The 18,999-nt window shown below is 43.5% G+C and overlaps 1 pseudogene; it reads left to right on the forward strand.

Annotated features, from left to right (window-relative positions):
- Positions 1 to 18,999, forward strand: part of LOC122803928 — a 122,032-nt pseudogene that overhangs the window by 81,976 nt on the left and 21,057 nt on the right.

An 18,999-nucleotide genomic window follows, 5' to 3' on the forward strand; every position in this document is an offset into this window, starting at 1 on the left:
TGACTAGACCAACAAGCGTAAGTACTGAGTAGGACCAGACCCCTCCCCCACAATTCTCTGGAATCAGTCTGTTTGAGTAACTCCAGTGGCTGCAGAGGATAATCTGATAACCACAAGTATCTTTGGAGGGTGGGTTTAATCACTGGAGCATATACTGTGCATTAATCTTTCCGGCACTTGCAGGTAGCGTCCACAGATTATGATAAATAGTCTTGATAAAGGACATGGAACAAAAGTATAAGGTGTATGTTTCTCAGGGAAAGGATCGTGTCCTTTTGCATTTAAAAACAAAGTACTGTGCTCCTTTCCCGTTACAGGATATACCACTTCTGTGAAAAAAAAATCTTTTGCTGTCAAGCAGGTGAGATTGGAAAATGCTGCGCATGATATGTTGAGTGAAATAACACTTCATACCTTGAGAAACTGAAACTCTTCCTGTGTCAGCAGTCAAAGTTTTATATCATCATAATATTCTAATGGCTATGCAAAACACTGGCGTGGTCCGGTAATTCCATCATCACCCATAAAATCAAGCGTGTGTGTGTTTCAGAAATCACAGCCAGCTTTAGCCAAAAGGATACTGTCATCTACAAACTACTAACCTTCCCCATCTATGTCCACAAATTGAAAACTACCCAGGCTTATTTTTGCCTTGATAACTTATCCTTAAAAATCATGAACAGAAATAGTGCTAAAATATCCCATTGGTGAAGATAAATAACCATCCTGAATACCTTTCACAGCATTCATCCAGGGGCATGATGGCACTCAATAGCAGATCTGGTATCTCATGTTAGCAAGCTTTTCCACAGCCTGCTCTACAGGCTGGACACTATCCACTTCCTAAAGTCGAGATTTTACTAGTAAGAGATTCTTCTAGTCTGTTATCTCATATAAGCTATTCAAGGAGGCTTAGGAATGAAGCTCCCCTACAGATGGAACATACCATCTGGCCATGTTTCTTATAAGGGAGGGCTTCTATCTAACTTTACCATTCTAGACATATTTGTTTTGCCTTCTTTTCAATATTGAAGAGGTATATTGTCATTGTTACTTCATACCTATTCATTACCTTCAACATCTCTGACCAGATATAATCCAGAACTATTATTTTACTGCTGCAAAGGTCTCTGAATGCCTTACTAGCTTCAGTTACATTGTTGACGCAAATGTTTAGAAAATACCTTTTTTTTCTAGGTCTGCACATCCACTGGATTAAAGAGTTCCTCTGAATGGTCTCTTCTTGATCAAATAATTACCACAGTAGTAATTTGAACTTCCACACTCTTGCTTAGCATAAGCCTGTCAATATTACAACTTTCCCTTCTGTAACACAGAACTGATGGTAATGAATTTGGTGAGGTCAACTTCCTGTTTTCTTAATACTCCTGCTAAGATAACTTTCAACTTCTAAGTGCAAGAATTATGGGCACAGCCAAAAAATAATGGTGGGGGGGGGGCAAACAACTGAAAATGACTAATGTTAAAAGTTGTTCTTATAAACTTAGAACAGCAGGCTTTGCATCAGCATGCATTTTCTCATGGACATGGGAAACTCAAATGTATGTCCTTATTCTATACCTTTAATCCCCAATGATTTGCCAGAATAACACAAATTTAAAGAGGATCAGACTAAAAATATGAGGCAAAATCTAAGCATTCTGTGAAAATCTGGGAAGTTGAAAGGTATGCAGCCTCTATCAATGTCCTAGTTTCCAGTTCAGTAACTGCAGTTGCCATGACATTCTTGGCTTGCTGTGCCCCTTAAATGAATCATGATAGCCCTCGATGGCCAATGCCAAGAAAACCAGTTTCCTCAAATTATCAGTTTCCCGAACTCTGTTCAGCAGTTACAGGCATTGACCACCCAAAGTCTAGACTACATTGCTGTTGTCTCATTGAAAGAGGTTGTAGTGCTTGGTGAATTTCAATTTGGCATCTCTGGACAAACTTGGCCAACATGACAGAGTAGACCCCAGACTTTTAGTTTCCATACAGCCAATATTTGTCCAGCCCCATACCTCTCAACAGTCCAGATTTTGGCAGAATGAATAGATTTTTGCCTCATATTTTTGTTAGTTTCTTGTCAAATTTGTGGTTTCCTGACTAATCAATGAGAATTGAAGTCACTAAATAATGACAGACATTTGAGTTTCAGACTGCAAATCCTTCAGAAAATATACGCTAATACAACATGTTTTATTTTAGCAACGTTCTAAGTTTATAAGGGCAATATTTAAAATGTGTCCCTGTTTTTGGGACTTTGTTCCCCTATTATGTTTGCTTTTGTCCAGATTTCTTGTATTTAGAGGTTGAAAGGTATGTCCAGCCCCATATAACTGAAACTTCTACTACAATCTTCACTGAATGCTATTGATTATGTAATTGTTCTGTAGTTGTTTTTATTAATTTTATTTTATTTTTGCAATTAAATGAGACATATCAAATAGTCCATTTTCAATCACTATCTGCTATGGGACAGAAAACATTAGAAAATCACTTATTTCTAGGCATTAAACTTCCAGACATGATCTTGTGAGGAGACAATGATTCCCAGTATTGATTCTCACTATAACCACTAGCTGACTAATAAAAGAGAATATTCTGGAACCATAATGAGATCATGCTTTTGTAGAATAGCATATGGGCATCTAGATTTTGGAAAGAGAAATGTTGTAAGTTGACTCAAGGAAGTGTTTGATGTGTGCTGTTTCTATATGACCATTAACATTGTTGTCCAGATTTTAGGCTTGTGCTCATTTTGTGCAAATAAAAATGGCACAATATAGCATGAGGTCAGAAAAGGCTGGTAAGAAGGATAACATGTTCTAGAAACAGTATTAACAGTAAGAATATGTCTTAGCAAAGGACAGCTACTCATATATGGCAGTTTAAAGAGATCAGAATGCCAGTTAGTTGTATGAGTTTACAGAAATGTGCAGTCAGTTTTTAACTGAGAGAAACAGTGGTCTTCCCTGGGAGGCGAGTTGCACACTAATCAATATACTTTAAGGGGAATTCAATATGGCTTATACGGAATGATTTTCCATGTAGGCTTAGTGGCATGGCCCCAACATGGAAACTGGCCACCGAGCAATCCAATAAACAGAGCAGAGGGGCATGCACGAGTGTGCAGTCATGGAAGTGTCCGTGGAATGCAAATCACCTCATAAGCTGGTGAAATTCATGCAAATAAGGGTGATTTGTGATCCAATAAGCAGAAAGACACCTATGTAGGTGCCATGTTGCTGTCAGAAATGTACACAGAAAAAAATGTGTACCGAAATACAAAATTTAAACAGGGGCTGTAAAAGCCCAAAAAGAAGGGTGGATACTGCACTGTAAGCATGCAAATGGTCAAAACTGTGGCCAATGAGTCCAAAAAGCAATGCAAACCAGTAAAAGATATATATATTTTTAATACATATATTACATTTGCATGGTGTGCAGTGACTCATGAACATGCCGTTATGCAAAAACAAAAAAAATTAAAATTTAAAAAAATGAAAGTAAGACATTTGCAGAAATAGTGCATTATACTGCCCTGCATACAGAGTGTACAATGGCAGGTTTCAGTGGTTGCTAAGAAGGCAGGCTCCGGAGTAGTGAAGTATCCAGGGTATATTCAAGTAGCTGTATGGGGCGGCCGTGGTGGTGCAGCGGTTAGCGTTGCCGCCTCACAGCAAGAGGCTCTCTGGTTCAATCCTCGGCTGGGGTGCCTTCTGTGCGGAGTCTGCATGTCCTCCCTGTGGTCACGTGGGTTTCCTCTTGGTGCTCTGGTTTCCTCCCACATCCCAAAGACATGCTGTAGGTGGACTGGACACTCTAAATTGGCACTAGGCATGAGTGTGTGCATGTGTGTGTGTGCCTTCTGTGGAAGGTTGGTTGCCGGGCTGCCAATCATGAGCGGTGATCCCTAACTGGGAAAAGCTGAAAGAAGAAGATTCAAGTAGCTCTATGCAAATGAGCTGGGGTTACTGAATAGCAAAAAGGACTACTGTGTCCTCAAATACAACCCATGGTAGGGTTAGAACTGTATAGGTAGTAGTGAAACAGGTAGCTGACATCAGAAGGAGGTGTGTCACACTACATTTAAGCAGTTTGGAACTCAGCAGTGCCCATTTGTTCACAGCTAAGCAGTGGCAGGGTTTGTGTACAGTGCTGCTAAGCAGTCTTTAGCCCCGCAGCATGTGTTTTCACTGGTTTACGCTAAGCTGAGCATGCCCATGTGTAGGGGTATGTCCAGACTGCTGAGCACTGTTTATACTAGCACCACTGTTTTGCGCACCATGCCTCAGTGTTTAGCAGTGAAAGAAATTTTAAAAATAAATAAATAAATAAAAATAAAAGGAAATATCCTGAGAAATCCAATCCAGTATAAATGACTGATAAGCCCTGTTCCACTGACACTGGCCCATTCAAACTCCTCAATAATATCCCTGGCAGGTGGAATGCATCATAGTCAGCCAATCACATAGGCTGCATCTGCAGCTCACCAGTATAAAGTATGCATACACCATTCAGTCTGATTTTTCCCACATACTCTGCACCATTGGAGTACCAACTTGGGAACTTTAACTGACAAAATGATAGGGGCTGCTGCTGCTCTGCTACATCTGTATGTGCTAGAGGCTGAGGTCAGTGCTGATGCAGCACTGCTACATCTGTATGTAGTAGATACTGAGGTCATTACTGATGCTGCTGACAATAGGCCTAGACTGAGAAGGAGAAGAGTGTTCAGGCCCAGGATAACCTTCCAGGAGCTACATGAGCTGGAGATAAGAGTGCTACAGGGTAGACAGGGACATATAGGGAAATACTACAAGGACACAAAGAGCTCTGCCACCCTCACTTCAGACCCAAAGCCAACAGAGGGGTAACCCATCTTAATGGAACCAAAGGTATGTGCAGCCCTAAGAATACTAGCTAAAGGTATTTTTCAAAGACATACTGGGGACATGATTGAGGTCTCACAGGCATCTGCATCCAGGGTACTAAATTACCTAGATGCCATGCAAACACACGCCAGTGAGAATATATATTTACCCCACACCCCTGAAGAGAGGGCCAGCGATATACATCTCTTCCACCATGCAGCACACTCCTCTGAGGTACTGGGTGCCATAGACTGTACTCATGTGCACATCAAAGCACTATTCAGTGAGGATGTTAGAGTCTACGTCAACTGCAGAGTGTATCACTACATCAACTGCCAGGTCATGTGTAATGCCCAGGGCATTATCATGAATGTGTGTGCTGGCAGCCCTGGCAGTTATCATGACCCCACATCCGGCATGCATCACAGCTGTAACAGATGTTTGCAAGGGGGGGACATCCCGTATGGCCATCTACTGGGGGATGCTGGCTATGGACTGGAACCATGGATGATGACACTCATCAGAAATGCACACACACCTACCAAAGAATGCCATAATGAGGCACACGCACAAACTAGGAACATCATAGAGCAATTTTTTGGGCTGCTCATGTCATGGTTCCACTGCCTCAATATATCTTGTGGAGCCCTGCAGAACTCTCCAGCCACATGTGCACATGTGTTCACAGTATGTGCTATGCTACACAATATTATCCTGTGGAAACAGCTGTGGCAGGAATATCACAGGGAAGGGATACACAGCTCCCACCATTGCCAAGGTCCCCACAGCCACAGGGGGACTCAGAGGTGGAATCCCCTGACCCTGTCTTTGTAGGCAGATGTAGGCATGCCCAGTATGCTCTGGTAAAGAGGCAACACATAGCACATGCACTGACATCATAGAGACCTAGAGACTGACACCTCAATCCGACTCACAGACGTAGTAAAAAGGATGCCATCCACACCACACTACCTGTACCTTACCATATATTGGCTGTGCACTGCATGCATTCAACCAAGTCAGCCCTGAAGCACTGCTCTTTCAACTGCTGCAGGCACAAGGTAAGTCACTCTTCTTTACAAAAAATGTATCGGGTAGTAACTATGGTAGCATATACTGCCACATGTATGCAAGATAATAGAGTAGGCTACCATGATAGCTGCAGACAACTGACAGCTATGTGGGACAACAGGAACTCTCTGCCCAATACTGGCTACACCAAAATATGTAGTAGGCCCCAAGCCAGCCAAACCAACTGCATTATGTGAGGGAATTACAAATAGCGGGGTCATAGGACAGATGCTTGACTGTCAATGCTAGAGTCCCCTACCCCCAACACACCCATGTTCCCATACAACTGCAGTAATGTATGTAAGGTAATATCATCAGACCACACAATCCTGGGGCTGTCCCAATCAACCTGGTGATATGTTCCATTTCCCCAATATGCAGGGTTCAATGTGCTATGTATGTCTGTGGTTGATAGTGTCAGGCATTAAACTCTACTGTCTTGTGGCTGTCATGGCTTAGTCAGCTAAGTACATTACCATGATTGATAGTGTTCATGCATGGTTAGAGACTGGCTCCACTTACTATTTTGCATGTGAGCTACACCTATGGTAGGAGTTCTACAGACTGTCCATATGTCACTATTTGTTACTGCAAGAAAGCTGGACAAAGCCAGAGACAATGGAGGGACAGGGAGCCACAGATATGGACAATACACAGCTCTGAGTAACCTAGACAGTGGCTAGTAGAACAGCATGTTGTAACAAGTCAGAATAGCACTAAGATGTAAAGGCCGTCATGTAACTATGTCAGTACTTACAACAAGTCAGTGGGCAGCATCATACCCCTCAAATCTACAGAGTGTCTCAGAATGTCCACAATTTTGCCTCATATTTACGGTCCATTTTTCATAGCATTGCAGTTTTCTGGTAAACTAGTGGCAAATCAATGAAGGTTGACATGAGAAAATAATGACAGACAGTTGAGATGCAAACTTCATAGCCATCGGAACATTCATGTTAATAAAAAACTGTTATTCTACCAACTGTCTAAGCTTCTAAGAGCAATATTAAAAACTTGTCCCTATGTTTGGGCCTGTGTCCCACTTTATATATGGCTTTGTCCAGATTTGTGGCTCTAAGAGGTTAAGAGGTAAAAGCACCATCTAGCCTTATAATAACAGTACAACACAAACTGTCTGAGGACCAGAGCAGACATATGGGGTGCAAAGCTGGACATTCTGCGAAACAAGTACATTCAGAGATGTGAAGTCCATAACCCTTTGTGTGGTGTCACATCTCATACCTCAGTCACGGCATACCTCCAACTACATAGAGCAGCAACTGTTGACAAAGCCAGGAACTAGAGCATGGCATGACAAAGGCCCACATTTAAAGAGGAGGAGGAACTACTGGTCAGACAAATGTAGAAAGTGCAGAATAGAACAGTTTGTGCAGTAGCATGGCTTCCCTGCAATGTATGGAGTCACTAACCAAATTGTCTGTCAGCGTTTCCTCACATCAGTCTATAATGATCTGCCACTGGTGTATCAGGAAATCACATCACTATGTAAAATGTACCAGACATATGATGCAAAACCCTGCTCAGTCTAATACACTCTGTACACACCCTAGATATGAGTCAGATATTATGGACAGCACAATGTCAGGAAATCCCTCAACCATTATATCAGGGAGGTGCTGGACTGCTTTAATCAGGTTCAGCAGCCAATTAGCTGTAGCACACAAAATCCCAGACTGGAGTACAGCCAGGTCTGGCCTGGAGTCACATTGTAAGTACTAATGGTCACACATGGCATGCTCCTACACTTAGCTAATTTGAGTCCATGTCTGAAGCCACATCTGACTATAGAACTGAGATGTCCATATATCTCTGGGCATACAGACAGCTATGTATACCTAACAGTCTCTCCCTAACCCCATCAAACATGATTACCCTTATCTAGCAGTATGTGACACATATAAGATATATATGGATCTGTAGAGTTTTATATAGATACATATATACAGGTAACATTTTATATATATATATATATATATATATATATATATATATATATATATATATGTATGTATGTATGTATATGTTACCTATATATATATGTATGGGTCCACTTTTTAATTTCAAAATACCAAAATCTCAACTTTCAAAATACCGATCCCAGAAAGTCAAGATTCTGGAATCCCAAAGTTAAAAAGTGAAGAAATTAAAAAAAAAACAGCTAAAATAATGTTTTTGCAGGGGGGCAACCCTCCCCTTTACCCCCACACCCCCTACTTAAATATACCAACTCCGAGATCGTGCTACAGTGAAGAGAATGGTAATGCTCCTGTTCTGCTTACCATTCTCTTCGCTGCAGCGTGATCTCAGAGTTGGTATATTAAAGTAGGGGGGTGTTGGGGTGCAGGGGGACTTGCCCCCCTGTAAAAACATTATTTTAGTTGTTTTTTTGCCTCACTTTTCACTTTCAAGATACCAAAATCTCGATATTTTGTGTTCGGTATATCAAAACTCGAGATTTTGGTATTTTGAAATGAAAAAGTGGACCCATAAATACACACATATATAGGTAGGGTTTTTATTCCCAGCAAAGGCAACTCAGTGAGTCTGTATAAGTATATCCCCTTGCAGCAGTCTGTATGCCTTGCCTATTTGTGTACAATGCCAATACATTTTATGGCCTGTGCCTACCCATTGGCTCACTTCACTGGGACTGCTGATGTCATCCACCTCAGAAGCACAATTAGACACTCTCCAGACACATAAGCTCTGTGGTGCATATGATAAGTGTGTAGCACTGTAGTGTATACAGCTAGATAGGTAGAAGTTCAAATCCCAGCAACAGAACCTCAGTGAGTGTGTGTAAGTATATCCCCTTGCAGCAGTGTGTATGTGTTGCCTCTGTGTGTGCGATGACAATACATTTTACGGCCTGTGCCTACCCATTGGCTTACTTTACAGGGCCTGCTGATGTCATCCACCTTAGAAGCACAATTAGACACTCTCCAGACACATAAGCTCTGTGGTGCATGTGATAAGTCTGCAGCACTATAGTATATACAACTAGATAGGCAGAGGTTCTAATCCCAAAACAGGCAACTATGTGAATGTGTGTGTGTGTGTGTGTGTGTGTGTGTGTGTGTGTGTGTGTGTGTGTGTGTGTGTGAGTGTGTGTTCATATCCCCAGCAGCAGTGTAGCTCTCTTGGCCGCGTGGCGTGTGTGTGTTTGTGCGATGGTTATACCAATTTAAGGGCCTGCGCAAACCTGTTAATCCCCCCACTGGCAACCTATTCAGGGGCTACTGATGTCATCCACCTTAAAAGCACAGTTATGCACTCTCTAAACACAATAGCTCCATGGCACATACAATAAGTATGTAGTACTGCAATGTATATAACTAGATAGGGGTTCTAATCTCAAAACTGACAACTCTGTAAGTGTATGTATGCATATCCCCTTGCAGCAGTGTGGCTGTCTTTCCTGTGTTTGCGTGCAATGGTTATACCATTTTAAGTGCCTGTGCAAACCTGTTAGTCCTCCCAGTGGCAACTTTTACAGTGCCTGCTGATGTCATCCACCTGAATAGTAGTGGCAGTCACTGCAAACACATATAAGCTCCATGGTGCATGCAATATGTGTGTAATGCTATAGTATGTACACCTAGACAGGTAGGAGTTCTATTCTCGACAAGGGCAGTTCATGAGTGTGTATGTGTGTATGTCTGTATATCCCCTTGCCACAGCATGACTGTGTTAGGGCCACCACCTGTCCCACTGTGCAAGTTGCAGTCCATGTTTGGCTTGGTGTGTCCTGTGACAACCACTCAAACAATATAGAGGTCCCAAGAGTGTAGGACACCAAACATTTCCTACATTTTTTGTAGCTGGATTGGACCCACTCACAAGTAAAAATAGATGAAAGACTCTGTTGTAGTAAACAAAATCCACTTTATTCACTCCACAAAAACACATGAATTGTTCACCATGGATAAGTACTTTCATCTAGAAGATCTAGACTTCATCAGATCTGATGAAGTCTAGATCTTCTAGATGAAAGTACTTATCCTTGCTGAACAAGTCATGTGTTTTTGTGGAGTGAATAAAGTGGATTTTGTTTACTACAACAGAGTCTTTCATCTATTTTTACTTGTGAGTGGGTCCAATCCAGCTACTTCACTTGGTTTCTTTATTTCTGGTTTGGTTTGTGCTTGTTCTTCATTTTTTTGTTTTCTACATTTGTCTAATAGTTGCACGAAGCAGTCATTTTACATCAGAATCACCATAATGTTCCTGGTTTAAAAGCCGGCATTTTCACTTGTTTCCTGCCTTTCCTGTGACTAGTCTAGTTGACATACAAACATTCCTGGATACAGCAAATCTGTAAACTTCTGAGTAGTGTCAAAGTCTACTCTTCAATTTTTCCCTTTGATCTGCTGGTTCTCTTCTCTCCTGCACTGTTACAAGCTTATAAGTCTAGCACTTTACCAGACTCCTTTTAGCAATTGTAGCACACAAAAGTGCTACCAGCATTAAATGTTCTACAAGGAATGAGCTCCAGTACTTATTATTAATGCCCACCCCTCCAGGCATGTCTAAAGGTCAGTTCCCTGTGCTTTCTCCTAATAACCTGGGGAACATGGGCATCCTGAGGCAATGTAGCAACTGCCTCATGTACACTGACAACCCTCTCCTCTTATCATCCAACACTCAGACTTGTGAGAGATGCACTTATATATCCAAATTGGAAGTCACACACTCTCCAGCCAAGACTGGAATAGCTGGTCAAGAGGAGAAGGTCAACACTTCCATCACAGCACATGGAACACACAGCCCTCCAGAACACACACCAGCACTGCCTTCACATAAAAACACAAATCACACATTCACCTTTGCAAAGTCTCTCAATAAAAATCTACCCAAACAGCTGAGACCTCCAAGGCAGAAATGCACTCGACCACCACAACACAACACTAATCATAAGACACATAACTCTCCTAAACAGTGTGCCACTCAACCAAAGCCCCTAAGGCAAAACAGAATGCCCAACACACTAGTCATAGGTGACTCAATAGTGAGGCACACTGAGGTTTCACTCACTAGGTTGAATAAGGAGAAAGTAACAGCCAGCTGTCGGTCAGGCACCAGGATCCACCACATAATGCATGCACTCAAGTCCCTCAACAACAGGTACAAATATGACTCTGTCATTGCACATATGGATGTGAATGACCAGAGACATACCTCCCTGGACTAAATGAAAAGAGGCATGGAGGAGCTCTTGGATTATGTAGCCAGGCAGGTATGACCCTAGCCTTGAGCAGCATCCTAACATCACCCAGAATTATACCACAGTAGAAGCAGAAAATTGGCTAAGTTTCTGGTGTTATTCTAATGGGATCCAGTATCTGTCTTCCTGGGATGGCATGATTGACAGACCTCGATGCTTTGCCAGAGATGGCCTGCATCTGTCACCCCTGGGCTTCCAGATACTGGCCAAGGCTCTTACCACCCCTATAGTTCCTTTTTTAGGTGGTGTTCCAAAGACCAAATTACCACTGTAACAGCTACAAACAAATGCAATCTGAGGGTCATACTGCTCAATGCTAGAAGTCTAAATCTCAAAATGCACTCACTTAAAGCCCTCCTGAAAATGGAGAACATTGACATTTGTGCCGTAACAGAGACCTGGTTCAAAAGCACCCCTGCACAACCAGGCTATAACTCATTCCACACCTTTCGGCCACAGAACTTGGACCAAAGCTTCAAAGGCAGTGGTGTTTCCATATTCATAAAGGATGCACACACTTCCAGACTGGTAGCCCAACAGAACACATCTGAGATACTTCAGGTGCAGCTAACATTAGGTAAGACAGTGATTCAGGTTGTAGCCTGCTATAGGTCCCTAACCATGTCCCAAGATGAACACTCCATGTTCCTAGGCACCCTGGAGAATATTAGGGTCCAACCTAACGCTCTCATACTGGGTGATTTCAACTACCCCTCCATTAACTGGGAAAACTACTCTTGTACCAATACACTTGCCCAACGTTTCCTGGAATTCATTAATTCCAATGCCCTGGACCAGCCCATTCTTACCACTACTAGAAGTAGCAACATCCTTGACCTGGTCAGTATTAACATGGGTGACTATTGCTCTACACCAATAGTCAACTCCTCCCTGGTTAGATCTGACCACAAACTAATCACCTTGGAAATCCACATTCCCCCCACCTCTACAAAGGTAACCACAATGAAAAACTTTTCCAAAGCATTGGGGTCCTAAAAAAAAAAAAGGTTGTTAACTTCACGGCACCCATGCAAATGGAGAATAGTTGCATGACCACCGAATCATACAACAATGCACTGTACGAACACATACACAAATGCATGGATCTTGACATACCCAATAGAACCAAGATGCTCTCCTCCAAAAAATAAGGAAGCCAATCTGGTGGTCCCCTGCCATAAACAAACCTCAGCAGAAGAAGGAAACTGATGCTGAATAAGGTGAAGTCCCAAGACTGGAAAAACTCCCTTATCAGTCTCAGCAAAAAGTTGAGATCCCTCATCAAATCCTCTAAAGCTGGCTATGAAAACAGAATTGCAACAGATAGTAAAGACAACCACAAGGCCTTCTATAGTTATGTAAAGAATATCCACGGCAATATCCAGATTTGCTATGAGCTACTGCACAATGGTACCTCCTATACTGAGCCAACAGATATTACCAATATACTGGCTGACAGATTCAGTGCCAAATTTACCCTCTCTCACCCCCAAAGGACCAGGAACAATACCAGTAGATTGCCAGGCACCAAGTACTACTGCTGCACAAGTTAAAACAGCACTTTCCAAGGCCAACAATACAGCTTCTATGGGACCTGACAATATCCCTGGCTGTGTTCTGCATGAACTACACAGTGAACTGGCACCTCACTTGTGTGCCCTGTTCAATCACAGCCTCACTTCAGGCTTTGTCCCTACCGAATGGTGCACTGCTACAGTCATCCCTCTCCACAAAGGAGGAGCAACTACAGACCCTGGGAACTATCACCCCCATTAGCCTGATGAGTCTGATATGCAAAGCTATGGAGTGCATCATCATGGACCTAATAAACAAGGATATAGGGAATCTCCAAACTCTGGATCCCACACAGTTTGCTTTTGTGAAGGGTAGATCATGCCTGCTCAACTTGGTGATCTTCTTTGATTCAGTCACCAGAGCTGTGGATGAAGGCAAGGTGGTTCATACAGCCTACCTTGATCTGGCTAAGGCCTTTGATACTATTTCCCACTCAGGAATCATAGAAAAACTCACTAAGCCAGGTATCAACCCCTATCGCTAGGTGGGTCAGAAACTGGCTCACAGGTAGAACCCACAGTGTGAAAGTAGCTGACTCCAAGTCAGACTGCCAACTAGTCACGAATGGAGTCCTACAGACTTCGGTCTTGGGTCATCTCCTGTGTGGTATCTACTTCTCTGATGTCCAGGCCAACACAAAGGGACTCTGACTGACAAATTTCGCAGACAATTGCAAGTTGGGAGCTATTATTAACTCTCCAAGTGATGTTGACATCCTACAGAAAGGGCTCACTGAGACCAATAACTGGTGTCAGAACCATGGCCTTAAGCTCAATGCCAAAAAAATGTGTCATCATCCCCTTAGGGAAAAACCCAGTTCCCACGAATTACCACATCAATGGTAGTCCACTGAACACAGAATTCATTATAAGATATCTGGGAACACAGACTGACAGCAACTTCTCTTTTGACCACCACATTGCCAGTGGCACATCTCATTACTAAGGGTTTTGCATCCAGAAAGAAAGAGGTCATTGTCTCCCTCTACTCTTCCCTCATTAGGCCAATCATTGAGTACAATGCCCCATTTAGCATGTACCTCACTAAACACCTGCAACAACTGGACAGGCTACAAAAGTACATCACAAAGAGGAGCCTGGGCCTTAAATAGTTGTCCTATTTGGACAGACTCAAGAAACTCCAACTATTCTCTGTCTCATATCGCCTACTTAGAGGCAATCTCTGCTTGACTTACAAAGCCATGTCTGACCCAGCTCTGTTAGAAATGCTACATCTAAAGAAATCCCAATCCCTCCACACCACACACTCCAGAGACCTCAACCTCATTACCCAATCAACAGAACATGCTGGAGGGACAGGTTCATAACACAGAGACTGCCCATGCTATGGAATAGACTTCTCATACATGTCAAGCAGAGCATCTCACTGGCCTCTTCAAGAGAAACCTTGATGAGTGGATGAGAAATAGAAAATTCATCCCAGGAATCACTGCAGTGGCTTTATTCGACAGAGGCACTGGGAACTAAGGTTGGGTGGCACAGTGCCAGGTTAATCCCATGGACTAGGCTTGTAAATGCTCCAAGGCCATTAGCCTAGTACACATTTATAAACCTATGAACCTATGTTATGAGAAATAACATAATGTGGGGAAATGCTACAAAAATAAGCTGTCATACTGGCACACCAAGAGAAGTCCTGTCCTTTGCAATTGCTGTGGGTATGGTTTATCCTGCCAATGCTCACAATACTACAAGAAGTGTCCCACATTGGGCATTTGATAATGTGGCAACCCTAGTCTGTCTTGTTTTTGTGTATGCAATATGTATTCATGTTGAGGCCCTGTGAGTAGCTGCTGCCCCTAAATAACCCACATGTATCTAGGCATGAATACTAACTGCCACCACCCATATTTGTAGGTACTGACCAAGGCTGTGGTGACTGTAAGTTGTGCGCAGTCTGTAATTGGCCCACCAAATGATGTTAATACACTGCAGCAGGGTCTTACATCAGGTACGGACTGGTGCCAAGGTCCAGGTTTCAAGCTAAATGCAGAAAACTGTACTATCATACCATTCAGAAAAGACATAGCCCCACTTTTTGTCACATCAATGGCAACCCCCTAAACACATGACCTGTGTTGAGAGACATGGGTACTCAGGTTGATAACAATGTCACATTCAACCATCGTGTAGCGGCAGTGGTCAGAAAAGCTTTGTACATGATTCACCTCATAGGTAAAGAAATTGCATTCAGAAAAAAAGGTGGTCATTACCTCTGTATAGTCCTCAGTCAGTAGACCAATAATTTAGTACAATTCCCCATTTGGTATGCACCTATCCAGACATCTGCACCAAATGGAAAGGCCATGGTAATACCCACAAAGGTAATCCATGGCCTCCAACACCTGTCCCATGCAGACAGCCTCAAATCAGTAATACTCCACTTGTTATCAGACAGGTTGCCCAGAGGTGACCTGTGTAACACCTAAAAGGCAATGTTAACCCTGTCCTTCAACAGCTGCCCCATATATGTGAGTCTAACTTCTCATGCATTACCACCCTAACAGGCTTGAGTCTGATATGCAACATCAATACAACCTGCTGGAGAGACAGGTTTGTCTCCTGTCTCAGGAATACAATTCCCACACACGTCAAACAAAGTACCATGCAGACCCATAATGAGTGGATGGGAAACCACAAATCTGTCCCAGGGGTCCCACCTGTGTCCCTCAATGACAGGGGCAACAAGTGCTGATTGATGATTCTGTTGGGGATAAACTAATGGCTAGGCTTGTAAGGGACCCAGGGCCATTACTCTAGTAACCTTCTATAATCCTATGAACATATGATCCTACTAAACTCCCAGATGATATATATCAAGAGAAGCATGCTGTGTCAAGGGGTATGCATGCAAGATTATACTGTCTGCCCCCATTGTCCTTGACACACTGTTCTATACATACGCACCTAGTTAACCATGCACATATACAGTCGTGACTTGGCAAAGTCATATTTCTGTGTTACCACCATTCCATCCTGAGCTACTTTATTGGCACCAGCTCCCCTGGCATAAGCACACAGACAGCTGGAAGAGAAGCAGAAAAAGGTCTGGGAGACAACAGTTAGTCAGCAATACTAACACCAATGCAGCATCATGCAACAAAGGTACATACACTTTGATGTGTACTCATGACATATGCCAGCAGACAGGACTTTACAGGGCACATCACTACTGCACTTCAAATTGTCATTAACTGTACTACATTCACCCTGTGCATCAGACACATATTAGCATGTCCCTGTATCAATGGTATGGATGACAGGGATGTGGCACAGGTATCATCATATGCACAGGGTGTGGTGTGGGGTTGCAATAGGCCTAGGCTGTGCCATACAGTTGACATTGTGTGTGTGTGTCTGGAAGGGTGCTGGTCATCTGGGCCATGGAGAGGAGCTGTGTGTGTCTAGTGGTGCCTGCATATGACAGTGATGTGTGAGTGTGTACACATATACAGTCAAGCCATGTGCTAGCCATATACGAGGGTATGTTGGACAGCTGTGGACCATATATGGCAGAATGTACAGTTCACTGTCTCCAGCCATGAACACAGAAACTGGCTCTGCCAGGAGTGGCACTGGGACCACCATGTCCAGGATCAGATGCTATACTACTTTTTTATGGTGACTGGTGTCTGCTGGGTCTGTTTCCCTCATGGGACTGCCCAGTACCATGTCCCCATGGCCTGCCACATTGTGGTGTCAACAGCACCCTCCCTTCAGTAGTACTGGTGGTACTGCTACTATGGGAGTGTGACTGTGCACATTCACATGGGCTCTCACCTGATGTTGTTGCTGACCTATGTCCACATGTCTGACGCTCTACTCCTACCAAAGTTTCAAGCACAGACATTGTGCGGTTAAGGAGTGACAATGTCTCACCCCACCATCTGTCCACTACATTGAGGAAATGATGTAAGGCATCACCAATGCCATGGCTGGATTCATAGATGCCAGGCAGTGATGCATCCATGATCCTGAGCATCCATCTGGTGTTATGTTCAGAATGTGCCTGTGCCTCCATGATGGAGCAAAACATATGTTGGGTGACATGTGATAGGACACATCTGACAGATGGTGGATGGGCAGCAGCCCTCCTTCAAGGACCCATGTCAATATGCATGTGTGGGACATTGACAGCTGTCTGGATATGGCTAGTGTCTACAGTCACAGATGCCATAGTCATCACACTCTACAGTTCAATGCCACCACCCTCTGACTGTCCAATATCTGTGGCCACAGGGGACTGAGTATGTGTAGGCATATGGACTGTTTGTGGGGACATTGGGGAAGAAGTGGGATGTCAAACCATGGGACAGATTTAGCCCCCAACAACCCCACCTGTGCCTCACTATGGTCTCCATCATCATCAGAGTCCAATGAGACACTGACAACAGGTTGTGAGGGGGACACACTCCAACCACCATGGTCACCTGTGAGGAGGAAGACAACATGACTACATTAATTCCTGCACTATTATGTCTGCTTTTTCACCCACGTGCACACAAATGCACACACACACACACACACACACACACACACACATGCACACACACACACACACACACACACACACACACACATGCACACACGCACAGACACACATGCACACACATGCATACACACACACACACACACACACACACACACACACACACACACGCACGCACACACAGGTGAGGTGCCACAAATGCATTATACATACCACACATTATTACTGATCCCACGCACAGCACACAAGCAGACCACAACAGACACATACAAGACAGGCTGTTAACAACATGCAGTGCAGCTACATCTAGTTAATTTTGCTAGTACTATACACCTGTGAGATAAGTGGCATGACAGTGAATGTGATGGACCTTCACCTAAAACACAGTGCACCTGTTTCCACCATACTAATGCCCCCCCCCTTATAGCAGACTGCCTAGACCTTCACAAAAATATGTGCAAAAATGTTACAGCTCCTGCAAATATGCTATTGCAATTACCAATGTAATGCACTGCAGTGGACCCCTCCACAACTGAACTGCAATATCTAAACTTAATAGTTGTGTCCACGGCAAAGTGGTAGCCATTAACATGCCTAGAGTATAGAAGAGGCATAACAAAACAGTTTCCCACTCACCAGCTACAGGATGATAGACTCTGGCCACACCAGATGTACCTATGGAATTGTGGGGGAGAGGTATTGTTAGGAGACACAAATGTGGCATTGGTACAGGATAATATGTGCATATATCAACATGTACAGTATGAACTGTGATACTGGCCACTTTGCTGACATTCACAATATGCGTGCACATGTGTGCATTACAAACCCTTCCCCAAATGCACATTGACCTGACATCCATGTACAGGTATGCAGAGCCTGCCATTATGACTGCTACAGTATTAAAGTGATGACCACAGGAGGCTTACCTGAATGCTCATCCACTGTGGAAGCTGTGCCACCCACCTCCACAACATATAGGGTAATGGATCTTTGCGAGCTGGTGGCCGAACCCCGGTTTGCCAGAAAATCCTCCGTGGCTCAGAGTGGTTTTTGTGTTGCAGGCCCTCCACCAGTGCCAGCACTGTCCCTGGCCACAGCTGCAGCCCTTTGCCAGGCATTATTTATCATATCGGTGGAGCAGTGTTGGACCTGCTCATGCTGCTACGTAGCTCCTTTCCTGTATCCCAATGTGATTTACTGATGCCACAAAGTCTGCATACAGTGCAGCACATTATTACTGATTATGGCAACTCTGAGAAAGCAGGACCTGATGATGGAGTCTCAGTCCATCAAGTATGGCATCATTCTCTGCTGTTGAAAATGGTGGGTTCCTATGTCTGGACATCACTCATAAAAGACAAGAAGGGGGAACACATCATAGGACCACATACATTGCTCTCCATTATGTACACACCTTGCACATCCACATTTGCCAGCACTATCCTCCACTAACTCCCACATCATACCCACTCATCTATCACCACAGTATGTATGTGGCGATCAACAACATAGTGACAATACAGCATGCATTTCCCACCTAATCTTACTGTTTCCTGCTACTTGCTACATGTTCTCTAAGGTGTTAAACTGCATTTTCCTGTTACACATATCACTGCTTGTTTATAGCCTGTTTACATTGTATGCAGTAGTGTCAGCCTCCTACTGTTGTTTTAAGCACATGGGCTGTAGACACACCCATTAGGTCTCCCTGGCCTTCCT

This window comes from Protopterus annectens, chromosome 6.part0 (assembly GCF_019279795.1).
Source record: "Protopterus annectens isolate FY-2018-M chromosome 6.part0, PAN1.0, whole genome shotgun sequence".
Lineage (NCBI taxonomy): Eukaryota > Metazoa > Chordata > Ceratodontiformes > Protopteridae > Protopterus > Protopterus annectens.